Consider the following 19,295-nt stretch of genomic DNA (forward strand, 5'->3'; position numbering starts at 1 on the left):
CCATACACAAAAAAAAAAAATGTATGCACGCATGACTGTAAGTCGCTTTGGATAAAAGCGTCTGCTAAATGGCATATTATATATATATATATTATATTGTAGCTGGAAACAGCTGATTTTTAATGGAATATCTACATAGGCGTACAGAGGCCCATTATCAGCAACCATCAGTCCTGTGTTCCAATGGCACGTTGTGTTTGCTAATCCAAGTTTATCATTTTAAAAGGCTAATTGATCATCAACCCTTTTGCAATTATGTTAGCACAGCTGAAAACTGTTGTGCTGATTAAAGAAGCAATAAAACTGGCCTTCTTGAGACTAGTTGAGTATCTGGAGCATCAGCAATTGTGGGTTCGATTACAGGCTCAAAATGGCCAGAAACAAAGAACTTTCTTCTGAAACTCGTCAGTCTATTCTTGTTCGGAGAAATGAAGGCTATTCCATGCGAGAAATTGCCAAGAAACTGAAGATCTCGTATAACGCTGTGTACTACTCCCTTCACAGAACAGCGCAAACTGGCTCTAACCAGAATAGAAAGAGGAGTGGGAGGCCCCGGTGCACAACTTAGCAAGAAGACAAATATATTAGAATGTCTAGTTTGAGAAACAGGTGCCTCACAGGTCCTCAACTGGCAGCTTCATTAAATAGTATCCGCAAAACACCAGTCTCAACATCAACAGTGAAGAAGCGACTCCGGGATGCTGACCTTCTAGGCAGAATTGCAAAGAAAAATCCATATCAGAAAAAGCCATATCAAAAATAAAAATTAAAGATTAAGTCTGAGATCTGGCTTTTTCTTTGCAACTGCCTAGAAGGTCAGCATCCCAGAGTCACCTCTTCACTGTTGACGTTGAGACTGGTGTTTTGCGGGTACTATTTAATGAAGCTGCCAGTTGAGGACCTGTTAACATAATTGCAAAAAGGTTTTCTAATGATCAATTAGCCTTTTAAAATGATAAACTTGGATTAGTAAACACAACGTGCCATTGGAACACAGGACTGATGGTTGCTGATAGTGGGCCTCTGTACGCCTATGTAGATATTCCATAAAAAATCAGCCGTTTCCAGCTACAATAGCCATTTACAAAATTAACAATGTCTACAATGTATTTCTGATCAATTTGATGTTATTTAATGGACAAACAAATTGCTTTTCTTTCAAAAACAAGAACATTTCTAAGTGGCCCCAAGCTTTTGAATGGTAGTGTATATTACACAGGGATGTAATCCAAACAAAAGAGCGAGGTGTATACATCTAAACAATACATGGGGCGAGACCCGTAATAACAAGAGCACAATACAGGGTACTCACGAGACCAACAGACATGGGACAATTATCGACAAGGACAATGGGGAACAGAGGGCACATATATACACATTCTAATCAGGGGTAATGACTCTTGGCGCCGACGAAGATGGCGGTCTCGCGACTAGCTCTTAGGAAACTTTGCAGTATTTTGTTTTTTTATGTATTATTTTTTACATTATTAGCTCAGAAAGTGTTTTGTATCATTACATACAGCCGGGAAAAACTATTGGACATCAGAGCGGCGGTAACTCACCAGCATTACGACCAGGAATACGACTTTCCCAAAGCAGATCCTTTGTTTCCTCTCCCCAGGGCAACTGAACTGATTCCAGCGGCTGACCCAAAACATCGCCGGCGGAGGAGAGGCACTCGGAGCGGCCTGCTGGTTCGACTTAGGAGGCGCGCACACCACCCACCTCTTCCAAGTATCCTACTCGCTAATGTTCAATCTTTGGTTAACAAAGTCGATGAACTACGGGCAAGGATTTCTTTCCAGAGAGACATCAAGGCCTGTAACATACTCTGTTTCATGGAAACATGGCTCTCTTGGGATATTCTGTCAAAATCGGTCCAGCCAGATGGGTTCTCAGTTCATCGCGCAGACAGGAATAAATATCTCTCCGGGAAGCAGAAGGGCGGAGGTGTGTGTTTCATGATTAACGACTCATGGTGTAATTGTAGTAACATACAGGAACTCGAGTCCTTCTGTTCACCCGACCTAGAATATCTCACAATCAAATGCCGACCGTATTATCTCCCAAGATAATTTTCTTCGGTTATAGTCACGGCCGTGTATATCCCCCCTCAAGCCGATACCACGACGGCCCTCAAAGAACTTCACTGGACCTTATGCAAACTGGAAACCACATATCCTGAGGCTGCATTTACTGTTGCTGGGGATTTTAGCAAATTTGAGGACTAGGCTGCCGAAGTCCTCAAACATATCGACTGTTGTACTCGCGCTGCTAAAATCCTCGACCATTGCTATTCAAACTTCCGGGATAGTTATAAGGCCTTCCCCCGCCTTCCTTTCAGCAAATCTGACCACGACTCCATTTTGCTCCTCCCTTCCTACAGGCAGAAACTCAAACAGGCAGTACCCGTGCTAAGGACTATTCAACGCTGGTCTAACCAATCAGAATCCACGCTTCAAGATTGTTTTGATCACGCGGTCTGGGATATGTTCCGGGTAGCTTCCGAAAATAATTTAGACGAATACACTGAAACGGTGACTGAGTTTATCAGGAAGTGTATAGGTGATGTTGTGCCCACTGTGACTATTAAAACCTACCCTAACCAGAAACCGTGGATAGACGGCAGCATTCGCGCAAATCTAAAAGCGCAAACCACCGCATTCAACCATGGCAAGGTGACTGGGAATATGGCAGAATACAAACAGTGTAGCTACTCACTCAGCAAGGCAATTAAACTGGCAAAACATCAGTATAGAGACAAAGTGGAGTCGCAATTCAACGGCTCAGACACGAGACGTATGTGGCAGGGTCTACAGACAATCACAGACTACAAAAAGAAAACCAGCCACTTCGCCGACACCGACGTCTCGTTTCCAGACAAGCTAAACACCTTCTTCGCCCGCTTTGAGGATAACACAGTGCCACTGACGAGGCCCACTACCAAGGACTGTGGACTCTCCTTCTCCATGGCTGACGTGATTAAGACATTTAAGCATGTTAACCCCCGCAAGGCTGCCGGCCCAGACGGCATCCCTAGCCGCGTCCTCAGAGCATGCGCAGACCAGCTGGCTGGTGTGTTTATGGACATATTCAATCTCTCCCTTTCCCAGTCTGCTGTTCCCACATGCTTCAAGATGGCCACCATTGTTCCTGTACCCAAGAAAGCAAAGGTAACTGAACTAAATTACTATCGTCCTGTAGCACTCAACTCTGTCATTATGAAGTGCTTTGAGAGACTAGTAAAGGATCATATCACCTCTACCTTACCTGTCACCCTAGACCCACTTCAATTTGCTTACCGCCCCAATAGATCCACAGACGATGCAATCACCATCACACTGCACACTGCCCTATCCCATCTGGACAAGAGGTATACCTATGTAAGAATGCTGTTCATTGACTATAGCTCAGCATTCAACACCATAGTACCCTCCAAGCTCATCATTAAGCTCGAGGCCCTGGGTCTGAACCACGCCCTATGCAACTGGGTCCTGGACTTCCTGACAGGCCGCCCCCAGGTGGATCAAAGCTGGGACAGTTAAAAACAGCTTCTATCTCAAGGCCATCAGACTGTTAAATAGCCATCACTAGCGCATTAGAAGCTGCTGCTGCCTATTGAAATCACTGGCCACTTTAAGAAATGGAACACTAGTCACTTTAATAATGTTTACATATCTTGCACTACTCATCTCATATGTATATACTGCATTCTATTCTATAATATTATACTGTATCTTAGTCCATGCCGCTCTGTCATTGCTTGTCCATATACAGTTGAAGTCGGAAGTTTACATACACTTAGGTTGGAGTCAATAAAACTCGTTTTTCAACCACTCCACAAATTTCTTGTTAACAAACTATAGTTTTGGCAAGTCGGTTAGGACATCTACTTTGTGCATGACACAAGTAATTTTTCCAACAATTGTTTACAGACAGATTATTTTTCACTTATAATTCACTGTATCACAATTCCAGTGGGTCAGAAGTTTACATACACTAAGTTGACTGTGCCTTTAAACAGCTTGGAACATTCCAGAAAATGATGTAATGGCTTTAGAAGCTTCTGATAGGCTAATTGACATCATTTGAGTCAATTGGAAATGTACGTGTGGATGAATTTCAAGGCCTACCTTCAAACTCAGTGCCTCTTTGCTTGACATCATGGGAAAATCAAAAGAAATCAGCCAAGACCTCAGAAAAAAAATTGTAGACCTCCACAAGTCTGGTTCATCCTTGGGAGCAATTTACAAATGCCTGAAAGTACCACGTTCATCTGTACAAACAATAGTAAGCAAGTATAAACACCATGGAACCACGCAGCCGTCATACCGATCAGAGATTAACGTACTTTGGTGCGAAAAGTGCAAATCAATCCCAGAACAACAGCAAAGGACCTTGTGAAGATGCTGGAGGAAACAGGTACAAAAGTATCTATATCCACAGTAAAACAAGTCCTATATCGACATAACCTGAAAGGCCGCTCAGCAAGGAAGAAGCCACAGCTCCAAAACCGCCATAAAAAAGCCAGACTACGGTTTGCAACTGCACATGGGGACAAAGATCGTACTTTTTGGAGAAATGTCCTCTGGTCTGATGAAACAAAAATAGAACTGGTTGGCCATAATGACCATCGTTATGTTTGGATGAAAATGGGGGTTCCTTGTAAGCCAAAGAACACCATCCCAACCGTGAAGCACGGGGGTGGCAGCATCATGCTGTGGGGGTGCTTTGCTACAGGAGGGACTGGTGTACTTCACAAAATAGATGGCATCATGAGGAAGGAAAATTATGTGGATATATTGAAGCAACATCTCAAGACATCAGACAAGCTTGGTCACAAATGGGTCTTCCAAAAAGACAATGACCCCAAGCATACTTCCAAAGTTGTGGCAAAATGGCTTAAGGACAACAAAGTCAAGGTATTGGAGTGGCCATCACAAAGCCCTGACTTCAATCCTATAGAAAATGTGTGGGCAGAACTGAAAAAGCGCGTGCGAGCAAGGAGGCCTACAAACCTGACTCAGTTACACCAGCTCTGTCAGGAGGAATGGGCCAAAATTCACACAACTTATTGTGGGAAGGTTGTGGAAGGCTACCCAAAACATTTGACCCAAGTTAAAGAATTTAAAGGCAATGCTACCAAATACTAACTGAGTGTATGTAAACTTCTGACCCACTGGGAATGTGATGAAATAAATAAAAGCTGAAATAAATCATTCTCTCTAAAAATTATTCTGACATTTCACATTCTTAAAATAATAATAATAAGCCATTTAGCAGACACTTTTATCCAAAGCGACTTACAGTCATGTGTGCATACATTTTTTATTTTTACGTATGGGTGGTCCCGGGGATCGAACCCACTACCCTGGCGTTACAAGCGCCATGCTCTACCAATTGAGCTACAGAGGACCACAGTGGTGATCCTAACTGACCTAAAACAGGGAATCTATACTAGGATTAAATGTCATGAATTGTGAAAAACTGAGTTTAAATATATTTGGCTAAGGTTTATGTAAACTTCCGACTTCAACTGTATGTATATATTCTTAAATCCCATTCCTTACTAGTTTTGTGTGTATTGGGTATATGTTGTGAAATTGTTAGATATTACTGCACTGTCGGAGCTAGAAGCACAAGCATTTCACTACACCCGCTATAACATCTGCTAAACACGTGTATGTGACAAATAACATTTGATTTGATTTGAACCAGGTGTGCGTAATGAGACAAGACAGTCCGGGGTTGGTGGTAATGATCCATGTCAATGACGCCTAGAAAGCCGGTGACGTAGACCTCCGGAACTGGTGAACGGAATGAGCAGCAGTACCGGGGGAATCCGTGACATTAATGAAATCAATAACTTGCTAACATCAGATAACATTCATATATTTGCCATTTCTGAGACTCAAATAGATCATTCATTTGATAATACAGCAGTAGCAATACAAGGACATAACATCTATAGGAGACAGACATTCTTATGGAGGAGGTGTTGCTGTACAGTATATATTCAGAGCCATAGCCCTGTAATGCTTAGAGAGGATCTTAGGTCAAGTGTTATTGAAGTGTTGTGGTTGCAGGTTCACTTGGCACATCTAAATCATTTTCTTTTGGGGTGTTGCTATAGGCCACCAAGTGCTAACAGTCAGTATCTAAATAGTATGTGTGAAATGCTTGATAGTGTACAGTATGTGATGTTGTAAACAGAGAGGTCTACTTTCTTTGGAACATGAATATTGACTGGTTTTCATCAAGCTGTCCGCTCAAGAGGAAGCTTCTCACTGTAACCAGTGCCTGTAATCTGTTTCAGGTTATTAATCAATTTACCAAGGAGTTTACAAACACTACAGGAACATGATTATCCACATGTATCGATCACATTTTCACTAATACTGTAGAACTTTGTTCTAAAGCTGTATCCGTACCCATTGGATGCAGTGATCACAATATAGTGGCTATATACAGGAATGCCAAAGTTCCAAAAGCTGGGCCTAAAATAGTGTATAAGAGATCATACAAAGATTTTGCTGTTACTCTTCTGTTGAAAAATATTTGTTGGTCTGATGTGATTAATAAGGAGCATCCAGACGCTGCACTTGATGAATTTATGAAATTGCTTCTTCCTATTATTGATAAACATGTTCCTGTTAAGAAACTGACTGTTAGAACTGTTAAGGCTCCGTGGATTGATGAGGAATTGAAAAACTGTATGGTTAAAAGAGATGGGGCAAAAAAAGGAGAGGCTAATAAGTCTGGCTACACATCTGACTGGCTGACTTACTGCAAATTGAGAAATTATGTGACTAAACTCAACAAAAAGAAGAATAAACTGTATTATGAAGCCAAGATCAATGATATAAATATAAAAACTTGGGAGTACTTTAAATGAAATTATGGGCAGAAAAACAAATTTAACTCCATCTTTCATCGAATCAGATAACTTATTAATCACTAAACTATTTGATGTTGCCAATTATTTTAGTGATTACTTAATTGGCAAAGTGGGCAAACTTAGGCAGGAAATGCCAACATTGAACAGTGAGCCATCGTACTCATGCATAAAAAAACAAATAATGAAGGAAAAGCATTGCAAGTTTGAATTTTGTAAAGTTAGTGTGGGAGAGGTGGAAAACTGCTTATCGATCAATAATGATAAACCTTCTGGCATAGACAACTTAGATGGACAGCTACTGAGGATGGTAGCTGACTCTATACCCACTCCTATCTGTCATATCTTTAATCTGAGCCTAGAGATAAGTCTTTGTCCTCAGGCCTGGAGGGAACCCAAAGTCATTCCGCTACCTAGAGTGGTAAAGTGGCCTTTATTGGTTCTAACAGCTGACCTATCAGCTTACTGCCAGCTCTTTGCAAACTGTTGGTAAAAATTGTGTTTGACCAAATACAATGCTATTTCTCTGTAAATAAAAAAATACAACAAACTTTCAGCATGCTTATAGAGAAGGGCACTCAACAAGTACTGCACGGACACAAATACCTGATGATTGGTTGAAAGAAATTGATCATAAGAAGATTGTGGGAGATGTACTGTTAGATTTCAGTGCAGCCTTTGACATTATCAACCATAACCTGTTGTTGAGAAAACGTACACTACCGTTCAAAAGTTTGGGGTCACTTAGAAATGTCCTTGTTTTCGAAAGAAAAACTATTTTTTTGTCCATTAAAATAACATCAAATTGATCAGAAATACAGTGTAAACATTGTTAATGTTGTAAATGGCTATTGTAGCTCGAAACAGCAGATTTTTAATGGAATATCTACATAGGCGTACAGAGGCCCATTATCAGCAACCTTTAGTCCTGTGTTCCAATGGCACGTTGTGTTTGCTAATACAAGTTTATCATTTTTAAAAGGCTAATTGATAATTAGAAAACCCTTTTTCAATTATGTTAGCACAGCTGAAAATTGTTGTGCTGATTAAATAAGCAATAAAACTGGCCTTCTTGAGACTAGTTGAGTATCTGGAGCATCAGAAATTGTGGGTTCGATTACAGGCTCAAAATGGCCAGAAACAAAGAACTTTCTTCTGAAACTCGTCAGTCTATTCTTGTTCGGAGAAATGAAGGCTATTCCATGCGAGAAATTGCCAAGTAACTGAAGATCTCATACAATGCTGGGTACTACTCCCTTCACAGAACAGCGCAAACTGGCCCTAACCAGAATAGAAAGAGGACTGGGAGGCCCCGGTGCACAACTGAGCAAGAGGACAAATACATTAGTGTCTAGTTTGAGAAACAGACGCCTCACAGGTCCTCAACTGGCAGCTTCATTAAATAGTACCCACAAAACACCAGTCTCAACGTCAACAGTCAAGAGGCGACTCTGGGATGCTGACCTTCTAGGCAGAGTTGCAAACAAAAAGCCATATCTCAGACTGGCCAATAAAAATAAAAGATCAAGATGGGCAAAAGAACACAGACACTGGACAGAGGAAGATTGGAAAAAAGTGTTATGGACAGACGAATCGAAGTTTGAGGTGTTCGGATCACAAAGAAGAACATTTGTGAGACGCAGACCAAATGTAAAGATGCTTAGAGGAGTGCTTAATGCCATCTGTCAAGCATGGTGGAGGCCATGTGATGGTCTGGGGGTGATTTGGTGGTGGTAAAGTGGGAGATTTGTACTGTGTAAAAGGGATCTTGAAGAAGGAAGGCTATCACTCCATTATGCAACGCCATGCCATACCCTGTGGACGGCGCTTGATTGGAGCCAATTTCCTCCTACAACAGGATAATGACCGCTCCAAACTATGCAAGAACTATTTAGGGAAGAAGCAGTCAGCTGGTATTCTGTCTATAATGGAGTGGCCAGCACAGTCACCGGATCTCAACCCTATCAAGCCAATCCAACTTGTGGGAGGTGCTTCAGGAAGCATAGGGTGAAATCTCTTCAGATTACCTCAACAAATTGACAACTAGAATGCCAAAGGTCTGCAAGGCTGTAATTGCTGTAAATGGAGGATTCTTTGACGAAAGCAAACTTTGAAGGACACAATTATTATTTCTATTAAAAATCATTATTTCTAACTTTGTCAATGACTACATTTCCTATGCATTTTGCTATATTTCCTATTCAAACTCATTTCATGTATGTTTTCATGGAAAACAAGGACATTTCTAAGTGACCCCAAACTTTTGAACGGTAGTGTATGTGTTATGGCTTTTCAACCTCTGCCATATCGTGGATTCAGAGCTATCTATCTAATAGAACTCAAAGGGTTTTCTTTAATGGAAGCTTCTCTAATGTCAAACATGTAAAGCGTGGTGTACCGGAGGGAAGCTCTCTAGGCCCTCTACTCTTTTCTATTTTTACCAATGACCTGCCACTGGCATTAAACAAAGCATGTGTGTCCATGTATGCTGGTGATTCAACCATATATGCATCAGCAACCACAGATAATGAAGTCAATGAAACCCTTAACAAAGAGTTGTAGTCTGTTTTGGAATGGGTGGCCAGTAATAAACTGGTCCTGAACATCTCTAAATCTAAGAGTATTGTATTCGGTACAAAAAAAAGTTATAGACCTCAGCTGAATCTGGTAATGAATGGTGTGGCTGTTGAACAAGTTGAGGAGACTAAATTACTTGGTGTTACCTTAGATTGTAAACTGTCATGGTCAAAACAAGTGGATTCAATGGTTGTAAAGATGGGGAGAGGTCTGTCTGTTGTAAAGAGATGTTCTGCTTTTTTGACAACACACTCCAAAAAGCAATTCCTGCAGGCTCTAGTTTTGTCTTATCTTGATTATTGTCCAGTCGTGTGATCGAGTGCTGCAAGGAAATACCTAGTTAAGCTGCAGCTGGCCCAGAACAGAGCAGCATGTCTTGCTCTTCATTTTAATCAGAGGGCTAATATACAGTGGGGGAAAAAGTATTTAGTCAGCCACCAATTGTGCAAGTTCTCCCACTTAAAAAGATGAGAGAGGCCTGTAATTTTCATCATAGGTACACGTCAACTATGACAGACAAAATGAGAAAAAAAAATCCAGAACATCACATTGTAGGATTTTTAATGAATTTATTTGCATATTATGGTGGAAAATAAGTATTTGGTCAATAACAAAAGTTTCTCAATACTTTGTTATATACCCTTTGTTGGCAATGACACAGGTCAAACGTTTTCTGTAAGGCTTCACAAGGTTTTCACACACTGTTGCTGGTATTTTGGCCCATTCCTCCATGCAGATCTCCTCTAGAGCAGTGATGTTTTGGGGCTGTCGCTGGGCAACACGGACTTTCAACTCCTTCCAAAGATTTTCTATGGGGTTGAGATCTGGAGACTGGCTAGGCCACTCCAGGACCTTGAAATGCTTCTTACGAAGCCACTCCTTCGTTGCCCGGGCGGTGTGTTTGGGATCATTGTCATACTAAAAGACCCAGCCACGTTTCATCTTCAATGCCCTTGCTGATGGAAGGAGGTTTTCACTCAAAATCTCACGATACATGGCCCCATTCATTCTTTCCTTTACACGGATCAGTCGTCCTGGTCCCTTTGCAGAAAAACAGCCCCAAAGCATGATGTTTCCACCCCCATGCTTCACAGTAAGTATGGTGTTCTTTGGATGCAACTCAGCATTCTTTGTCCTCCAAACACGACGAGTTGAGTTTTTACCAAAAAGTTCTATTTTGGTTTCATCTGACCATATGACATTCTCCCAATGCTCTTCTGGATCGTCCAAATGCACTCTAGCAAACTTCAGACGGGCCTGGACATGTACTGGCTTAAGCAGGGGGACACGTCTGGCACTGCAGGATTTGAGTCCCTGGCGGCGTAGTGTGTTACTGATGGTAGGCTTTGTTACTTTGGTCCCAGCTCTCTGCAGGTCATTCACTAGGTCCCCCCCGTGTGGTTCTGGGATTTTTGCTCACCGTTCTTGTGATCATTTTGACCCCACGGGGTGAGATCTTGCGTGGAGCCCCAGATCGAGGGAGATTATCAGTGGTCTTGTATGTCTTCCATTTCCTAATAATTGCTCCCACAGTTGATTTCTTCAAACCAAGCTGCTTACCTATTGCAGATTCAGTCTTCCCAGCCTGGTGCAGGTCTACAATTTTGTTTCTGGTGTCCTTTGACAGCTCTTTGGTCTTGGCCATAGTGGAGTTTGGAGTGTGACTGTTTGAGGTTGTGGACCGGTGTCTTTTATACTGATAACAAGTTCAAACAGGTGCCATTAATACAGGTAACGAGTGGAGGACAGAGGAGCCTCTTAAAGAAGAAGTTACAGGTCTGTGAGAGCCAGAAATCTTGCTTGTTTGTAGGTGACCAAATACTTATTTTCCACCATAATTTGCAAATAAATTCATTAAAAATCCTTCAATGTGATTTTCTGGAGAGAAAAAAATCTCAATTTGTGTGTCATAGTTGACGTGTACCTATGATGAAAATTACAGGCCTCTCTCATCTTTTTAAGTGGGAGAACTTGCACAATTGGTGGCTGACAAAAAAAAAATCCCCCACTGTATACTCCAGAATGTCATGAAGAGTGATCAGATGAATTGCAATTAATTGCAAAGTCCCTCTTTCTCATGAAAATGAACTTAATCCCAGAAAAATTTTTCCACTGCATTTCAGCCCTGCCACAAAATGACCAGCTGCCATCATGTCAGTGATTCTCTCGTTAACACAGGTCAGAGTGTTGACGAGGACAAGGCTGGAGATCACTCTGTCATGCTGATTGAGTTAGAATAACAGACTGGAAGCTTTAAAAGGAGGGTGGTGATTGAAATCATTGGTCTTCCTCTGTTAACCATGGTTACCTGCAAGGAAACACGTGCCATCATCATTGCTTTGCACAAAAAGAGCTTCACAGGAAAGAATATTGCTGCTAGTAAGATTGCACCTAAATCAACCATTTATCGGATCATCAAGAACTTCAAGGAGAGAGGTTCAATTGTCATGAAAAAGGCATCAGGGGACCCAAGAAAGTCCAGGACCGTCTCCTAAAGTTGATTCAGTTGCGGGATCGGGGCACCACCAGTGCAGAGCTTGCTCAGGAATGGCAGCAGGCAGGTGCGAGTGCATCTGCACGCACAGTGAGGTGAAGACTTTTGGAGGATGGCCTGGTGTCAAGAAGGGCAGCAAAGAAGCCACTTCTCTCCAGGAAAAACATCAGGGACAGACTGATATTCAGAAAAAGGTACAGGGATTGGACTGCTGAGGACTGGGGTAAAGTAATTTTCTCTGATGAATCCACTTTCCGATTGTTTGGGGCATCCGGAAAACACCTTGTCCGGAGAAGACAAGATGAGCGCTACCATCAGTCCTGTGTCATGCCAACAGTAAAGCATCCTGAGACCAATTATGGTTGCTTCTCAGCCAAGGGAGTGGGCTCACTCACAATTTTGCCTAAGAACACAGACATGAATAAAAAATGGTACCAACACATCCTCCGAGAGCAACTTCTCCCAACCATCCAAGAACAGTTTGATGATGACCAGTGCCTTTTCCAGCATGATGGAGCACCTTGCCATAAGGCAAAAGTGATAACTAAGTGGCTCGGGGAACAAAACATTGACATTTTGGGTCCATGGCCAGGAAACTCCCCAGACCTTAATCCCATTGAGAATTGTGGTCGATCCTCAAGAGGTGGGTGGACAAACCAAAACCCACAAATTCTGACAAACTCCAAGCATTGATTATTCAAGAATGGGCTGCCATCTGTCGTGGCCCAGATGTTAATTGACAGCATGCCAGGGCAGATTGTAGAGGTCTTGAAAAAGAAGGGTCAACACCAGTGGCGGCTCCTGAAAAAATTCTCAGGAGGGGCAATTTTTCTGATGATTTAGGTGACCTACACACATTTAAAAAAAGATATGTCCAGCAACAACATGAAGACAGGGGCAGCATATAAGTCAATACCAGAAGCATTTATTGACTGATCTCAAAAGTGTTGGCTTACCAGGGTTGGTGGAGCCCTCAGTTTCATCTTTGCCTCGCAAAGCTAACTCAAACACTCCGCAAAACTTCACACACTGGATTAGCCGGCTGAGGATGTGGCGGTTCTTGCTAATGTCGTAGTAAATATATTTGTTATAGTGAATATGGAATATGATATGTTGAGTAAAATGTTGTGCTAAGATCTATTTAGGTCAGGAGCTGGTTATAAGTTCTGTTCCTATCCAATAACAATGGACAAAAGGGTCCTATCTTGTCAGCCTTGTCAGCAGGTGGCCAAGGACAACACCCACGCCATAGGCCTCTCAGTTCTTCCAACTCACGAGTTCTTGCTCTGAGGACACACACACACACAAACACACACACACACACATCATCACTGTTAAACACACACACACACACACACATCATCACTGTTAAACACACACACACACACACACACACACACACAAAAATCCCCTCTCTTAGGCTGAACATTTGAAGACAGAGAACCCGACTCAGAGGCAATGCAACAGTGACAGTAGCCTGCAGGGGACCTCGCCCAACTCATCAGGACCAATCAGAAGATCAGAACTACTAGATTGAACCTACTTCATTTATTGCATAAAATGTCTGCACACAATGTTTCGGGGCTCTCTTCAGAATAATAATAATAATAATAATAATAATATGCCATTTAGCAGACGCTTTTATCCAAAGCGACTTACAGTCATGCGTGCATACATTTTTGTGTATGGGTGGTCCCGGGGATCGAACCCACTACCTTGGCGTTACAAGCACCATGCTCTACCAGCTGAGCTACAGAAAGTGGATACTCATGGATGCGCATTGCAATTGTAAAATGTCAACACAATTGGAGACACCACGTCATTTTTGGAGACATGTTATTGACAGTAAACTATTGTAGATGCGACTGCTAACTAAATAAAACATTTTAGCTGGCTAGCTAATCATCTTAGCTAAATGTGGGGCAAACAATTCAGTTATTTACCGTTAATTTGAGGGATTGGGGTGAAAGAAATCGAGTTACATAGTGATACTTTACGATATACTGTATTGACAATATCGCAATATTTTAGCGCTAGTTGGCTGTACCTGCACCCAAAACACCATTATTGTTCCTTCATAGCTTGTTCTCAATCTTTTCACATTGGGAGCAAATTTGTTTTCAGCACTTTTATTTCCATGACTGATCAAAACTCGTTCTCATGGCTTTCTGATCCCTCTGCAACAGACATATGGTGCGCAATAAAATCACAGTATCGAATCGCAATACGTATAGAATCATGAGACTCGCAATGCTGATGCATATATCTTATCGTGAGGTTCCTGGCAATTCCCAGCCCAAGTTCATTTGCCACAACAAATCTCTTCGCTAGCAAACGCGATGTCTTCTCCAAAACGGCAATGTGTCTCCAGCAATGTTTACTTTTTGACGTTCTATGGCATCTCCACTTTCCAAGCATATATGACCACATGTAATATTTTGGTAAGTGATGCAAATAGTGAACTATGTAGGGCCAGGATGTAAAATATATGTAGCTGCAGCAATTTCTCTTATCTGATATGGTAAGTAATGGGGGCTTAATTTATAGCTCCCTAAGAGTTTGACGAACGGGTCCGTGAACGCGATTCCAGATATATTTACCTCTGAATAAACTGCCTTTATTACACCATATCCACATCCAGTAAACTTGTGATTATCAACACTAACCTCATCGTTGTGGCGGCGGACAGCTAGCCTGTATCCCTCGTCATCCAGTTGAGTGAGTGGCAATGTCTTTTTTCGTTCAGTACCAATTTTTGGAAAATCCTCGGGTGTAGGACTTTCCGCCTTTAGTAGAAACCTGTTGAATTATTAAATTTGGTCTGGGAGGTCCTAATTGTTTCGTTGCCAATTTATCTTCATTTGTTCGCCGAATCGCCGACAAAAAGGAACTTCTTTCAAACAATCCACTCTTTTCTCAGTTACGTTCATGGTTACGTAACGTATGACGAAAGCGCGTAAGTGCAAGCCCACAGACACCCATTGAGATTGTATTGAAGGCTCTGAAATTTGAAAAAATAGATTTTACATGGGAGTCTATTACAGACTTCTGGGCGATTTTCAACCTGACTGAAATCGCCCCAAAAGGGGGGGGGAGCCATTTGAAGCACGACTTTAGCCTGATTCGACATTTAGTGGCAGTGTGGCACTGTGGCAGATCAGACGTATAGATTACAACACTGATAACTACTGTTGCCGTGATATAATTGATTAGAAAAAAAATCCCTTCCTTTTCCCGTTTGGCAGTGCGTCGCCCATATCGCCCTATTGAACAGGCCGCCCCTGGTCAACACTGCAAATATTGACTCTTTGCATAAACTTAATGTAATTGTCAATTAAAGCGTTTGACACTTATGGAATGCTTGTAATTATACTTCAGTATACCATAGTAACATCTGACAAAAATATCTCATGACACTGAAACAGCGAACTTTGTGAAGACCAATACTTGTGTCTTTCTCAAAATCTTTGACTACGACTGTACTTCCAGCTCATACATACTGTATACATTTTATGGACACAGTCAATTTTACAATAATTCTATTTTGTTTGTTTTTACTCCTGAACTTCCTCTACCCTCAACCTCTCCGATAGTTTTCATGATGTCCATCCGGTTTGCTTCAATATGCCATATCTTTCTAACTGTGCTCTTTCACAAAAGCTCTCAACCTATAACCTATATACTTATTATGAACACAGTATGCTTTACATTATTAGTTATCTTGTTGTTATTAGTTGTTGTTAGTTGTTATTAGTCCTTCCTTCAACTCCATACAACACCACCCATCTATCTCTTAACACCATCCATATTGGATTTCTATTTGCCATATATTTTCCAACTGTACTGTGATGTATTACAAAAGTTCTGAACCTTTCTATTCTCATTGTTTCTACAGATTGTACATTTTTAAATAAACCTTTTTGCTAATAGTATTATTATATTATTGATCGATTGACTATGACTTTTCAGATCACCCAGTAATGCTATCTGCAGGGTTAGCTCCAGGTAAATATTGCAATCCTTTAGCCATTCCTGGACCTGTGTCCAAAAATAAGATACAAATGGACAGTACCAAAACAAATGATCTCATGATTCTGTCTCTTCGCAGCAAAATCTGCAGAGCTGGGAAGACTGTATCCCCCATATTAATAACATTCTACAGGTAGCAAGAATTTTATACAATAATTTAAATTGAAAAATTCTAAGTTTTGAATCCGGCATTGTTTTGCGTATCAGTTCATAAACACTATGCCATGGAATCGGTACGTCAAAAATCTCTTCCCAACTATTTTGCAATCTATATGTGACTGCTGTCAATCCTTTGGTCCTTAAATGAAACTGGTATACTTTTTTATTTATCACAGTTTTCTTTGACCAATTATGTTCTTTAATGCAAGGCCGACAGACAAGTTCCTTACTTTTTCCCCCTTCCACATTCCTCTTCCATTTTTGCGGTAATGCTGCAATTTTTTGGTTGTAATTTTGGGGAGAGCAGACATTTCCATATGTTTTTGTTAGCTGCATGTGCGACATAACTCCACCAGTCCTACCGATGAAATCATTTACGAAGATTATACCATTTTTAAACATTTTGTCAAAAGAAAATGTATATTTGCGTTTAACCACAATATTTGTTGCATTATTTGTTCTGTCGTTTCTGGAGGATTAAATTGAAATTGCAACCAACTTTCTATGGCTTGTTTTAGAAACAGTGATATTTGGGAGATGATTTCCTTTTCAAATAACTGAAAGTGAGAGGTTGTAATCTGAATAAAGGGAAAAAGGCCATTCTTGAACATTGGGTGAGACAATCTTACTAATTTGCTAGAGAACCAGTTCGGATTTAAGTATAACTTTTGTATGACTGAGGCTTTTAGTGATAGGTCTAATGCTTTAACATGTAATATTTTCTGTCCTCCGAATTTATGTTCATTATGTAAATAGGCCCGTTTAATTTTGTCTGGCTTGCCGTTCCAAATAAAATGGAATATTTTTTTCTCATATAATAAAAAAACTGTTTGCTAGGCGTAGGCAAGACCATAAGCAAATAGGTAAACTCGGATAATACTAAAGAGTTAATCAGGGTGATTTTTCCACAAATTGACAGGTATTTACCTTTCCATGGTAACAAGATATTTTCTATTTTTTCTAACTTTCCATAAAAATGTATTGGAGTGAGATCATTTATTTCATTTGGGATATGTATTCTGAGTGTAACCACATCACCATCAGACCATTTTATTGGTAAACTACATTGGTAATGTAAACATTGTATTTTTTAGTGATCCAATACGTAATATAGTATATTTATCATAATTTGGTTTGCATGTTTTTTGCACTAACACTACACAGCTGATCAAAGCTTGATGATTAGTTGATTATTGGAAGAGTATTCAGACCCCTTTTTCACATTTTGCTACGTTACAGCCTTATTCTAAAATTTATTGAAACAAATTTTTTCTCATTAATCTACACACAATACGCAATAATGACAAAGCAAAAACTGGTTTTTAGAAAGTTTTGCAAATGTATAAAAAATAAAAACTGAAATAGCTTATTTACATAAGTGTTCAGACCTTTTGCAATGAGACTCGAAATTGAGCTCAAGTGCACCCTGTTTCCATTAATCATCCTTAAGATGTTTCTACAACTTGATTGGAGTCCACCTGTGGTAAATTCAATTTATTGGAAATGATTTGGAAAAGCACACACCTGTCTATATTAGGTCTCACAGTTGACAGTGCATGTCAGAGCAAAAACCAAGTCATGAGGTCAAAGGAATTGTCCGTAGAGGTCCGAGACAGGATTGTGTCGAGGCACAGATCTGGGGAAGGGTACTAAAGAATGTCTGCAGCATTGAAGGTCCCCAAGAACACAGTGGCCTCCATAATTCTTGAATGGAAGAAGTTTGGAACCACCAAGACTCTTCCTAGTGCTGGCCGTCCAGCCAAACTAAGCAATTGGGGGAGAAGGGCCTTGGTGAGGGAGGTGACCAAGAACCCGATGGTCACTCTGAAAGAGCTCCAGTGTTCCTCTGTGGAGATGGAAGAACCTTCCAGAAGGACAACCACCTCTGCAGCACTCCACCAATCAGGCCTTTATGGTAGAGTGGCCAGACGGAAGCCACTCCTCAGTAAAACGCACATGACAGCTCGCTTAGACTTAGCAAAAAAGCTCCTAAAGGACTCTCAGACCATGAAAAACAAGATTCTCTGGTCTGATTAAACCAAGATTGAACTCTTTGGCCTGAATGCCAAGCGTCACGTCTGGAGGAAACCTGGCACCATCCCTACGGTGAAGCATGGTGGTGGCAGCATCATGCTGTGGGGATGTTTTTCAGCGGCAGGGACTGGGAGACTAGTCAGGATCGAGGGAAAGATGAACGGAGCAAAGTACAGAGAGATCCTTGATGAAAACCTCATCCAGAGTGATCAAGACCTCAGACTGGGGTTAAGGTTCACCTTCCAACGGGACAACGACCCTAAGCACACAGCCAAGACAACTCAGGAGGAGCTTCGGGACAAGTCTCTGAATGTCCTTGAGTGGCCCAGCCAGAGCCTGGACTTGAACCCGATCAAACATCTCTGGAGAGACCTGAAAATAGCTGTGCAGCGACACTCCCCATCCAACCTGATAGAGCTTGAGAGGAGGGGGGTCAGGGAGCTCCCAGGATGCAGTGGTGGTTGGGGAGAGAGGGAAGTCAGAAAGGTGAAATTAGTCCTGTGGAAACAATCTGCTGAGACTGACCGGAAGATCATCAGGTCGTACAAATGGGTTTATATTCAAGATGTGTTTCTCTTGGAACGGAAGGCAGCTTGTGGTGGGTGGGTGAGTCACTGGATAGGCTGATATTATGTGCAGATTGACCCAGTGTTGAGATTGGATTGTGGGCCGGGCTCGACCTATTTCCCCTGTAGAAATGGAGGGTTCTGGCCTGGCTTGGGACAACCGCTTTGCAGAGAAATCCCAGAAAATGTGTGCTTTTTATCTTGCTTTGTGCTAAAATACAATACAAAAATGAGGGAAGGGGATCGGTGTGTATTACTACTTGTGTGACTATGGGCCAGTTTCCCAAGATACCTCTCTCTCTCTCTCGCCCTCTCTCGCTCTATTTTAATATAATAGCAGGTGTATAATAGCTACAGCGGGAACATGTGAAAATAACATGTAGAACAGTCACAGTGTCAATCAGTCATGGTTGGAAGTAAGTTGTATTGATTGCAGGAAGCTATACTGTAGCTGTGAAGTGTAGGTTAAAACATTTATTATGACGCCATCCATCGATGTACTGTAAAGGTCATGATAAAGACATCATCCTATCTCCTCTCC

This window comes from Coregonus clupeaformis, chromosome 12 (genome assembly GCF_020615455.1).
Source record: "Coregonus clupeaformis isolate EN_2021a chromosome 12, ASM2061545v1, whole genome shotgun sequence".
Classification (NCBI taxonomy): domain Eukaryota; kingdom Metazoa; phylum Chordata; class Actinopteri; order Salmoniformes; family Salmonidae; genus Coregonus; species Coregonus clupeaformis.